The sequence below is a fragment of the Microtus oregoni genome, unplaced genomic scaffold (genome assembly GCF_018167655.1).
Source record: "Microtus oregoni isolate MIOR12 unplaced genomic scaffold, Mior012 000034F_ref0000314, whole genome shotgun sequence".
In the NCBI taxonomy this organism is placed as follows: domain Eukaryota; kingdom Metazoa; phylum Chordata; class Mammalia; order Rodentia; family Cricetidae; genus Microtus; species Microtus oregoni.
In genome coordinates, this window is record NW_024543093.1 from 19385353 (window position 1) to 19396517 (window position 11165).

The window sequence follows — 11165 nt, forward strand, 5'->3', positions numbered from 1 at the left end:
ACCATAATGATTTATTCTTTATAATATCAGTTAGACTCTCTCTCTCTCTCTCTCTCTCTCTCTCTCTCTCTCTCTCTCTCTGTGTGTGTGTGTGTGTGTGTGTGTGTGTGTGTGTGTGTGTGTGTGTTATGGGAGCATAGTTATTGAACAATGACCAATTTATGATAAACTCATTAAAGTTGAGTAGATACTGGCAAAAATAAATTTCCCAAAGACATTTCATTAAATTGCATATTTAAAATGTACAATACAGGAATGTCTTTGAAAGTGACCAAGCTTTTTCTTGCCTTAAGGTTCCAAGAATTCAAAGAACTAAATTAATCAATCACAGAGGTAGAGTTTGGAGAGCAGTTTATCTTGTGTGCTCTTAAGCGGGGAGCTTAGGAGAGAAAACAGCATCATGGGAGGAATCTCAGGAAATTATCATCCAGCAGATATTATAAGGCTTTGAAAGGACTTAGAGCAGAAACTAGGGTAAAGTGCAAGAAGGAAGATGAGATGGTCAGTCCTGGTGTCCGGGTGCCTTTCCTGAGTGTCTGCTATGGAGTCACATGCAGCCGTTAGGCAAGGGTGCTCACTTAGGAGGTAACAAAGAAACAGGAGCTTTGCTCATCTGGCATCCTGTCTCCAGCAAAGACGTTCTCAGATTCAGTTTCTATTTTATGCTCTCATCAGTATAGAAGTATTAAGACACAGTGATAGAAACAGCCAGAATTGCCCCTTGTTTGTGTTGTCTGAGAGTACCCATAGCATTTATTCATATTTTTCTTTCTTCACAAAGAAGTAGGAACACAGCAACTACTATTTATGTGTTTATAGGCACATTTCCATATATTAAATAAATGCTATGCTAAATATATTGAGTGTAACATGTATTTGATGACATAATAATCCAGTCATTATTATATCCATCCCCAACTTCCTTTATATAGAAACTAAAAGATCAGTGTGATGTAAGAATTTGATCAAAGATACAAGCTACTAAATCTTTTTATTACCCAATAGTTTAATTATGCTTGTCATTGTGTCGGGAGAGAGTATTTTTAAATTACAAAAAAAGCTTTTATTTTTGTTTTATAAAGCACACAACAAAAGTAAGTTCATACCTCTAAAACAAAGAGTGAACATTGCTAGGATTATCAACATAGTGACTTTCAGGAATGTATTATGTCATTAAACCTACCATATTTAATCTCTTACATATGAAGTTCCAATTACCTGCTCTTTGATTTTATTTTGGAGAATCTGTTCCTCCTTTTTGGGAAATCCATTGCAAAATCCCATCCACCACTTTGGTCAATTCAAATTCAACTTTCTTTCCAGAGGTCTTGTTTTTTTCTGTTTAAAAGCAATCCTTCACTGGCTTAAGCAACTTTATTTGCATCTCCGGTGTAGTGCTTCCTCAGTGTCCACACCACAGTCTTTCTAAGAACTCCACTCACTGATCCTTCTACCTCCAACACCATTAGCTTAATTTACTATAGAAAGAGATTTAATGAAATCTTATAATGAAGGAACACCATTAAGCTTACTTCGAGGCTCGTGGTTTGTTACCTCTTGCCTCTTGGGCATCTACACGGCGTCTGCCTAACTCTGCCTTCTTTCTCCCGGCATTTGGTTTAGTTTTCCTGCCTAGCTATATTCTGCCCTGCCATATGCCATATGCAGCTCTTTTTTAACCAATGGTTATAAAGCGCATTCACAGCATACAGAAGGGAACCCCATATCAATTGGGTAACATCTCAGCCTTAAGCAATGAGCCTTAAGAAGGCATTTTGCCAATTCTTGCTCAACATATTTCTGAAGTAGGAGAAAAGGAAAGAAAAACTTGAGGAATTATCAAGATGCCCTGTTACTGCCCATGAATTTCTCTTGCACTGGACTGTCCTGGTCTAAAATGCTCCTTTGTCTACTTCTTTTTGGGTTTAGACCTTATCCCTGGGCCTTCTAATTGCTGTATTTTTTTTTTTGTAAGAAGCTCTTATCTTCTATATAACCATGTTATCCTATTGTTCTTTATTAAAGGTTACATGGGGGGCTACAGGAAACAGTGAGTGCTTTCCGTAGAGCAGGTTCTAGAAGGAAAGGAAGGACTTTAATGTCACCATTCTCTAGATGTATGTGTGTGGGTGCATAAAATGTATGAAGCTGCGTGTAAGAGGATTTTCTCCATTTGGAGGGTCCTCTTGCAGCTGTTAGCATGAAAAATCTCAAAAAGTTAGAATACATTTATTCTTAATAACAAAATTGTTCCCCTTTTATCTTGACCTAGAGCTACGTCAAGCAAAGCAAGGTGGAGGTTGAAAGCTGCACTCACAATGAACCTACATTCTGTTCAGTCTTGCAGAATGACAGAGCAATGAATCTTCATTACCAGTTACTAACTGCCTGCTGTGTTTCCTGGGAAAATAACGGAATCTGTTACATCCCAAAGCAAGCCACTGAGGCATGCTCCTCCCTAGACTACTGCCTGGAACTGTGAAGCTCCTACCTGGTGTCCAAACACAGCCTTCTCTATGGCTTAGAGACAACAGGATAGCTGAGTGGGTTGTGCATACAAGCAGAAAGGAACTGAGACAAAACAACTGGTAAAGAAAGCATAGAATGGAATAAACAGAAGGAAAAAATATGGAACAGCTATTAAATAATTCAGGACAATTGCCTGAAGGAAAACAGACATTGAGTGAAGTAAAGGGAATAACTAGATCAAGGTATCCAACAAAAGGAAAAAAAGTGAAAAGAAGGAGATAAAAAAAAATCTCACCCATGGGAGAAAAGCAGGAAGGCATTGCGAGTTTTGGCAGGAATATTAGTAACCGGGTGTTGAATAGAGAAGAAACAGCATATAATTTCCCATCAGCCTCCAAAGAAGCCCTCAGCAGCATCTCCTTGTTTGTTGTGCAAGTTTGTAATGCCTTCAGAAAGCCGATTTCCTGGGTGCAGTTCAAGGTTGCTTAGCAAAAATAAGTCCTGTGCTTATGGGGCAAAGATGAACTTCTGGAGGCAAGGGACCTCTAGCAGGGGACAGAGAGAAGTTCAAGTTTCTAGACTTGGAACACACATTCTGAACTCAACCATCTGGCCTAACCATAGAGTTTGTCCCAGCTGACCTCAACACAACCAGGGTTGAGGAAGCATAGTTTACCCTACTTGTGGAGGTTGCTTTGTGTATAAAGAGAATTCAACAAGGACTGTTCTTATCGTAAATGAGTGGTGATGGCAACCAGTATGGGATAGTTAGAATACAAATCTAGCTTGGCAAGAAGGAACATACATGGGAGAGCCAGTCAAGACGGTTCCTCTGGCAAAGCACTTGTTATCAAGCTTAATAACCTGAATTCAGTTTCCAGGACCAACATGGTAGGAAGAAAGAACAAGTTCTATCAAGTTGTCCTCTGAACTCCACATGCATTTTGTGGAACCAATAAGAACCCATTGGAGACATAGCTATGGGGAGGGTTAACAAAACCCACTACTAATTCAGCAGCCAACTAACCACCTACCTAACATACACTGAATAAACTGGACATTGAACAAGCACACACCATATTCGTGACATATGTTATGATACCTGTAATTATTCTTTCTCTCTTGTCTCTTACCCTTCTCTCCCCTTTTATTCCCTCTTCTTTCTTACACACACACACACACACACACACACACACACACCACTCTGGGGAAAGAAAACACTCTGTGAGTCTTATCATCTAAAACTCTTGAGAAAAGATAGCATCATTGCCCAACACTGAACCTCCTGCCAGACCTGTGCTAGGTGCTAGTGTATTCAGTATGTGAGGTTCTGTATGTGAGAAAAGCTAAAAAATTCATGACCTACTTTCTTCTAGCCTGTGGTACAGAGATAACAGTAAGGTCAAAATAAAAATAATATAAAGTCATACACATTGATTAAATTGTTGAAAAGTAAATGAAATTAGGTGTCACATAAATATGTGTTCAGTAAGTCACTGTGACTGTTCCAGACAAGGCTGATGAGCAGTGACTGATAGCACCAAAATGATGGAGGAAGGTCATTGGCTAATAAAGGAACTGCCTTGGCCCATTTTATTGGTTGGAAGATAGGTGGGAGGAGTAGGCAGAACAAAATGCTGGGAGGAAGAGGAAGTGAAGTCAGACTCCACAGCTCTCCTCTCGGGAGCAGACGCCTCAGAGAGACGCCATGCTCTCAGCTCCCAGGCAGATGAAGCTCCGACCCAGGATGGACATAGGCTAGAATCTTCCTGGTAAGCGCACCTAGCTGTGCTACATAGAATATTAGAAATGGGCTAGTCCAGGTGCGAAAGATAGCCTAGAAGAGGCTAGATAGATATGGGCCAAGCAGTGATTAAATGAATACAGTTTGTGTGTTGTTACTTTGGCCATAAGCTAGCAGGCGGCTGGGGTGTTGGGGATGCAGCCCCGCCGCCACTCTTATTACTACATACGACGCCCACGTGGACAACTGCTTCCACATAAAGCCTGAGACAGCTTGGGAAATAATTCTAGAACAAAATGAAAGCATTGTGCCTGGTTTCTTGGTAGCAGCAATTTCTTAGTTCTACTCTGCTTGCTAGAGGCAAGCAAGCGCCTCATCTAAGAGAGGCTTCCTGACTCAGCTTTAGCAGCAAAGCCTGCAGCTCATTAAGAGGTCCTGCCACAAAACACTTAAACGGTGTTGACGAAAAGCTGAACACATGCTTTTCGGTTTTCAGCCATAGCAGGAAAAAAGCCGCGCCGTTTAAAAATGCCGGCTTTCTGGGCTGTCCTACCAGGGCAAACTCTGACTCTTTTACGCAGGCGGTTTGTGCAGTTTGCAAGCACAGGCTGCTGAAGCTCGCTTGCTGGCTACAGCCAGTACCTCAGCCATGAGGCTGGAAAGCTAAGGAATGGGCTGGATCCAGCCGGCAAAGCCACGCCTTTAATCCTACTGATATTGCTTGGTAAATTAAAGACTCGTGTGGTCAGAAAAAGAGAGATATACAGTAAAGAGAGATTCAAAGACAAAGAAAATTTCTAAATGGTTTGAAATGTGTTAAAAATATATGCAGACTAAAATTTAAAGTTCTTAAAGTAACAAAAAAAAGGAAGAGAGTTGTTGTGTATGGTACACACCTTTAATCCCAACACTTGGTAGGCAGAGGGAGATAGACCTCTATGACTTCAAGGTGTGGTAGCACACGCCTTTAATCCCAATGCCTGGAAGGCAGAGACAGGCGGATCTCTGAGAGTTCAAAGACAGCCTGGTCTACAGAGTTACTTCAGGTCAAAGATACAGAGAACCTGTCTCAAAAAGCAAAAAGTTAAAAGTAAAAATAAACGAAATAGAGGTTAAAACAAAGCTGTACAAAGATGGAAAATAAACAGAGAATCTTGATACTGTATGCTATTATGCTCTCTTTGAATTATTTGAATGCTGAGGAAGGAGCAACAGCTGCTAAAAGATATTTATTTATAAATGCTGCTGAACTAATCCGACATAGATATTTTGATGCCTTGACTTTGAAATTTGGATCTAAGGACATGATACTTTGGAAAGGAGTTTCTTATTTTGTTTTCACAGAGGATGAGATGCTGTTCATTTCTTCTATTCCAATTTGGTATGATGGATCACGCCCTCCTGAAGGGTTGGTGTAAACATCTTCAGAAAATTGCTTCGCTCAACTGCCAACTGAGATGAACCTAGCACACAGGTTATACCATGAAAGACCTAATTAACGACGCCCCCATTCAGCAGGAAGCAGTTTGGAGAGAAAAAAACTGCGCCCATGTTCCCAAATATGGTTTATAAACGTCCTTTTACATTTAAAGGGGGATATGATATAGATATGAATAATTTGCATTAGTATAGATTTTGCTTTATTGATAGAAATTTAAGGTCAATTTTGTTATATGTATATGTATTTCTGATCTCGATTGAGGTATTGTGATTGTGTAGTTCATTTAAAAATGTAATGTATATAGGTAGTTAATAGATAATCATAATAGTCAAGTTTGTAGTCATGTTAGTTAAGATTTTCTAGATGTACATAGATATATTTTAGATAGGCATTCTTCATATCTTTCAAAGATTACAGAATAGGACATTTAAATGTTTTAATAACTTAGGACTTTTCATGACAATGAGACACTCTGCTCCTGGCAGCACCAATCTACTTCAAGAGGAAGATGGGCATCGAAAAGGCACCTTATGGAGTTTGATAGCCATTTGGGCAAGAAACTGCTCTTGCCTGGACTATTGCATAAACTGGACACAGAGATCCCACAGAGAGAAGACTACTGAACTTGCCTAAGGTGAGATGATCTTTCGGGGTTCCTGATTCATGAAAGAGTCTGTGAGACATTCTGCAGGACACAACAGATAGTGACTGAACTGACTTTGAATTTTCCTGCTTTATGGAAATGTCTGCTGGATATCATGGGCCTGAAGGCTGAAGATGGATGCCCCATCAGTACAAAAGAACTTTGGGTGACTGTCCAGGCAGCGAGATGTCTTTGTCATTTCTAGAGTTTGAAGTTTCTTAGTTCTTGTTTACTTAGGTAATATTATATCTTTCTGGAGTCTTTGATGAAGTTAAGAATAGTTAGTTATAGTTATAGTTTTCCTTAGTTATGATAAAGATTATTGTAATTTTTACTTGATAACTGTTTTGTTATATGTAATTTTGCTATGTTAAATTTAAAGCCTTTTTTTTTTTTGTTTAAACCGAAAAAGGGGAAATGATGGAGGAAGGTCATTGGCTAATAAAGGAACTGCCTTGGCCCATTTTATTGGTTGGAAGATAGGTGGGAGGAGTAGGCAGAACAAAATGCTGGGAGGAAGAGGAAGTGAAGTCAGACTCCACAGCTCTCCTCTCGGGAGCAGACGCCTCAGAGAGACGCCATGCTCTCAGCTCCCAGGCAGATGAAGCTCCGACCCAGGATGGACATAGGCTAGAATCTTCCTGGTAAGCGCACCTAGCTGTGCTACATAGAATATTAGAAATGGGCTAGTCCAGGTGCGAGAGTTAGCCTAGAAGAGGCTAGATAGATATGGGCCAAGCAGTGATTAAATGAATACAGTTTGTGTGTTGTTATTTCGGCCATAAGCTAGCAGGCGGCTGGGGTGTTGGGGATGCAGCCCCGCCGCCACTCTTATTACTACACCAAAAATTGATTTACCAAACTGCCCCAACCTTCACGTCCCTAAGACTACTCTCTGGACTCCATATCTCTCTCATATACACAACAGCTTCATATGTATGTTCAACAAGTGATGTTAAATCTGGTTCACAACTGTCAGACATACACACACACGCATGTAAGCATGCACGCACATTCATGCACACAGAAAGAAAGAAGAACAACTGTCAGGTTTCTGAGGGTCTTATATAAGTTTCAAGGTCTTATATAGCATAAAACTTTTAACTCTTGGTTTCCTAATTCCATAGTCTTGGTGACACCCATATTTATTCTTCTGAAATATCTATCTAAATCCACCTAGATCTTGAAGCTACTGAAACGGTAGAATTTTAAAATTCTAAGTCTGAACTCCATGATCATGTGGAGACAGGAGTACCAGTGGACATGAACACAGAGCAGAGCTCTAGGTTGCACAGTGTTTATTAATCAAGAAGCAGAGGAGTTGGCAAGGAACACTGAGATAAGAGGCAAAGCAGTGGTATGATGTCACTGGAGAACAAAGGGATATAGAGATAAATCAGTGCCATTTACATCAGTTCTACTGAGAAGTTAAGTCCCTGAGAGGAAGAGAATGACGAAGAACTTGCTTGGCAATATTGTGACCTGTGACTTTCAAGCCAGCATGAAATGCTGTTCTCCATGCACCAGGCAGCCCTCGCCATCTTACTCAGAGCAGCCATGATCATCAGAGCAAGACTCTTACAAGATCAGGAGAGTTGACACTCCCTCGCAGAAACCAATGGGAAAAGCCACAGCTTTCACCTAAGACCCCAGCTACTCTCTCTTGCCCTGCTCCACTCTCCCAGATGAGGCAATTCTGTTGTCTCCAGAGGTATTACAGCAAAAAAGGAACTAGAAGAGCAAAGGAAGAGGGAAACGTCAACTAAGCATGTTTCAACTGTGATGGGACATTTTGGTGACACTACTCTTCTATGGTCATTCACCTCCTTTAAGCCACCCCTAACCTCTATTCCTCTAAGGAAGCCCAATATACTGCTTTGTTCTCTATGCTGTACTTAGATGGAATTGTCTTCTTTGTCTATCATTGCTTCAGGATCCAAGTAAATTCTTGTTCACATGTCTCAAGGACACATCAACAGGTGATATCCCCCTGGGTTCAAAGGAAACAGTCTGAGGAAGGTGCTGAGAGCTGTGGGCAGAATGGACAGGATGAAGGAAGATGTAGCAACTGTAGACACAAAGCAATCAATCAGTGAGGACCAGATCTGGAAGATGATACTGAAACCCTTGGCCAAAACCCTGCAAAAGATAGGTGAGAACTCAAATAGCCCAAGGGCAGGAGAAACAAATTCAAGTGCTAATTGGGCAGCTGTAGGCAAATGACAGAACCAAATAGTTCGTCAGGGACCAGAAGCAGGATCACATATTTCTTGAACGTATGCCAGACATTCCTCACCAATCTTGAAAGACTGAAAGTTGGATTAGAAAACGTATTTCAGGAATGTATAGGAAGGAAGAGGAAAGATTCAGGACTTCTGAGGAATTCAGAGGATAAAAGGAATCTGCAGAGAACTTTTGTTACAAAGTAGAACTTGGTGAACTTCTTGTGGTCTCCTAAAGCAACCTAGGTTCAGATGTCAGAGGGATGAGAGAAATTAGTCAAAGGATTTTGCCTACGGAGAAAAGATCTCTTGTAAATGAGAGTTGAGCCTTCGGTGCAGTGTTGTTGTGGCTCAGCGAATGCACTCTCTTTCCTCAATGTCCTCATAGGTGAATGGAGAGCTAATTTACCTAGTAAGTAAAAGGAAGGGATGTACAGTCCCGTATTTTTACTGACCTGCATAAAAGACTATATTTAGCAGCTGACCAAATCCAGGGCAGACGAATCCAGGACAGAAAGTATGCCTGATGAAGACACACACACACACATATACATGCGTGAGCACACACACACACAGGCACACACACACACACGCATGCACGCAGTGGAGCTACAGGCCCAACAGAAGGAAGCCTGAAATAACCAGAAAAGAGGTGCTGCAGAGAGTCCTTCTTTAGCCTCATGAATTATGCTTTTGTTTTAAAAGAGGCAGAAATCTAAGCAAGGAACTGGCACAGTTTGCTCTAGGCTGGTGACAAATCCTATGGCTGGCTCATGGCAAAAGAAGCTGCTTTCTCGCTCACTGTCAGCTTGTTCTTCCCTTTGCTGATGTGTCAAGACAATTCGAACTCCTTAAAAATTGATGTGAGTTAAATAGGAATTGGAAACCTACCATGTGATAGATACAGTAAAGTAAATTTGAATGATCTTGTTTCTGCAATTAGAAAACTCACAGTCCAGCAAGGGACATATACATACACATTTACACATGCATAAAAATTAAAATAAACAGCACAGATGAATAAAATTCATGGCCCAGCTTTTAAGACGGTCATCATTTTTGTGTGCATTTGAGTTTGTAGGAAGTGTTATATGTGTAACTGAAGTCAGTAGCTTAAGATAGAAAAGTAAGAAATAGAGTTGATAACACAAAGTTTTAGTGGATTTAAGAGGTTGGCACATTTTCTAGCATGGAGCCCACTGTGAGGTCATCATAGGACACAATCCAGCGCAAAGGAATTATCGGCAACCAGTGTGATCCCAGGCTACAGACAGAGTTCATCCCACAGCACAGGAGTGAGGAAGTATGGGACACCCTGGGCATGGCTACTGGCAGAATGGTTGCTTTTCTCACCATCTCAGGCTACAGATAGAGTTCATACCACAGCACAGGAGTGAGGAAGCGTGGGACACCCGGGGCATGGCTACTGGCAGAATGGTTGCTTTTCTCACCATCTCAGGCTACAGATAGAGTTCATACCACAGCACACGAGTGAGGAAGCGTGGGACACCCGGGGCATGGCTTCTGGCAGAATGGTTGCTTTTCTCACCACTGCCCCACTTGCACGTGAGTGTTCAGACAAGAGCATCACCCACTGAGCTTTCTGAGGTTGATTTACCAATTTTTAAGATGTTCTTGGGCAGGATTCCGGAGAGTGAGTTACCAATTAAGGCTTGAGAGACACCACTGAGGTAAACTCATAAATAATAAATAAAACCAATGCAGTTTTTATTTTAAGGAAAAATGTATTTATTTATTTAAAAATGTTATCAAACTTTTAAACAATAATTTGATCATCATATTCTTTCTTTTTCCTAGCTCCACCAAGATCCTTCCTACCTCCTCCCTCCCCCAAATTTATGTTCTATCTCTCTCAAAGAAAAATTAAAAGTGAATAAAGCAGAATAAATAAAAAAGAAGCTGGTAAGACACACAGGTATATAAAACCAAAATTGCACGTACACACATGGAAAAAGCATGGAGTCTGTGACAGCATTTTTAAACCTGCACAGGTTAAAACCAGACAAAATCTTGCAGAGAAGGGGACATGGACAAAAAGATCTATGCCACTGAAAGGTTGTTTGCAATTGATACCTGCTGGGAGGGGTGAGGGTTGGCGTTCTGTAATGAATGTCACTGAGTGCATAGCTTACCCTCCAGGACAGGCCCCACCCCAAGGAGTAGTTGTTAAATGACAAGCAGTGCAGGGAACTATGCAACATATCAGATTCACACACACAGAAACATCTCTTTTCTGTTTTATACTTCTTTTAAACTGGTAAGAGAAGATTAGAAATAATCCAGTGTTTATGTGAGTAAGGGTTTTCCAGGGAGACAGCCTGATGTGAAGCCGCATGTATGTGAGAACTGACTCACACAATCATGGAAGGGAAGAAATCCCAGCGTATTTGCAAACTTCGGAATAAGTGCATGATTTGGCTCCAGTACAAGAGACAACTGTGACTGCAACTCCCTTCTCTGCTTAAAGCACGAGAGTACAGTAGTGATCGTAGGTAAAGGTCCTGTAATTCAGAGGCCTGAGACAGTAGTTGTTGATATCCAAGGGTGGGAGAAATCAGCATTCTCAATGGAGAAAAATGAGACAGTCCCTTTTCTACCTTTTAATTTTGTGATACTCAATATATT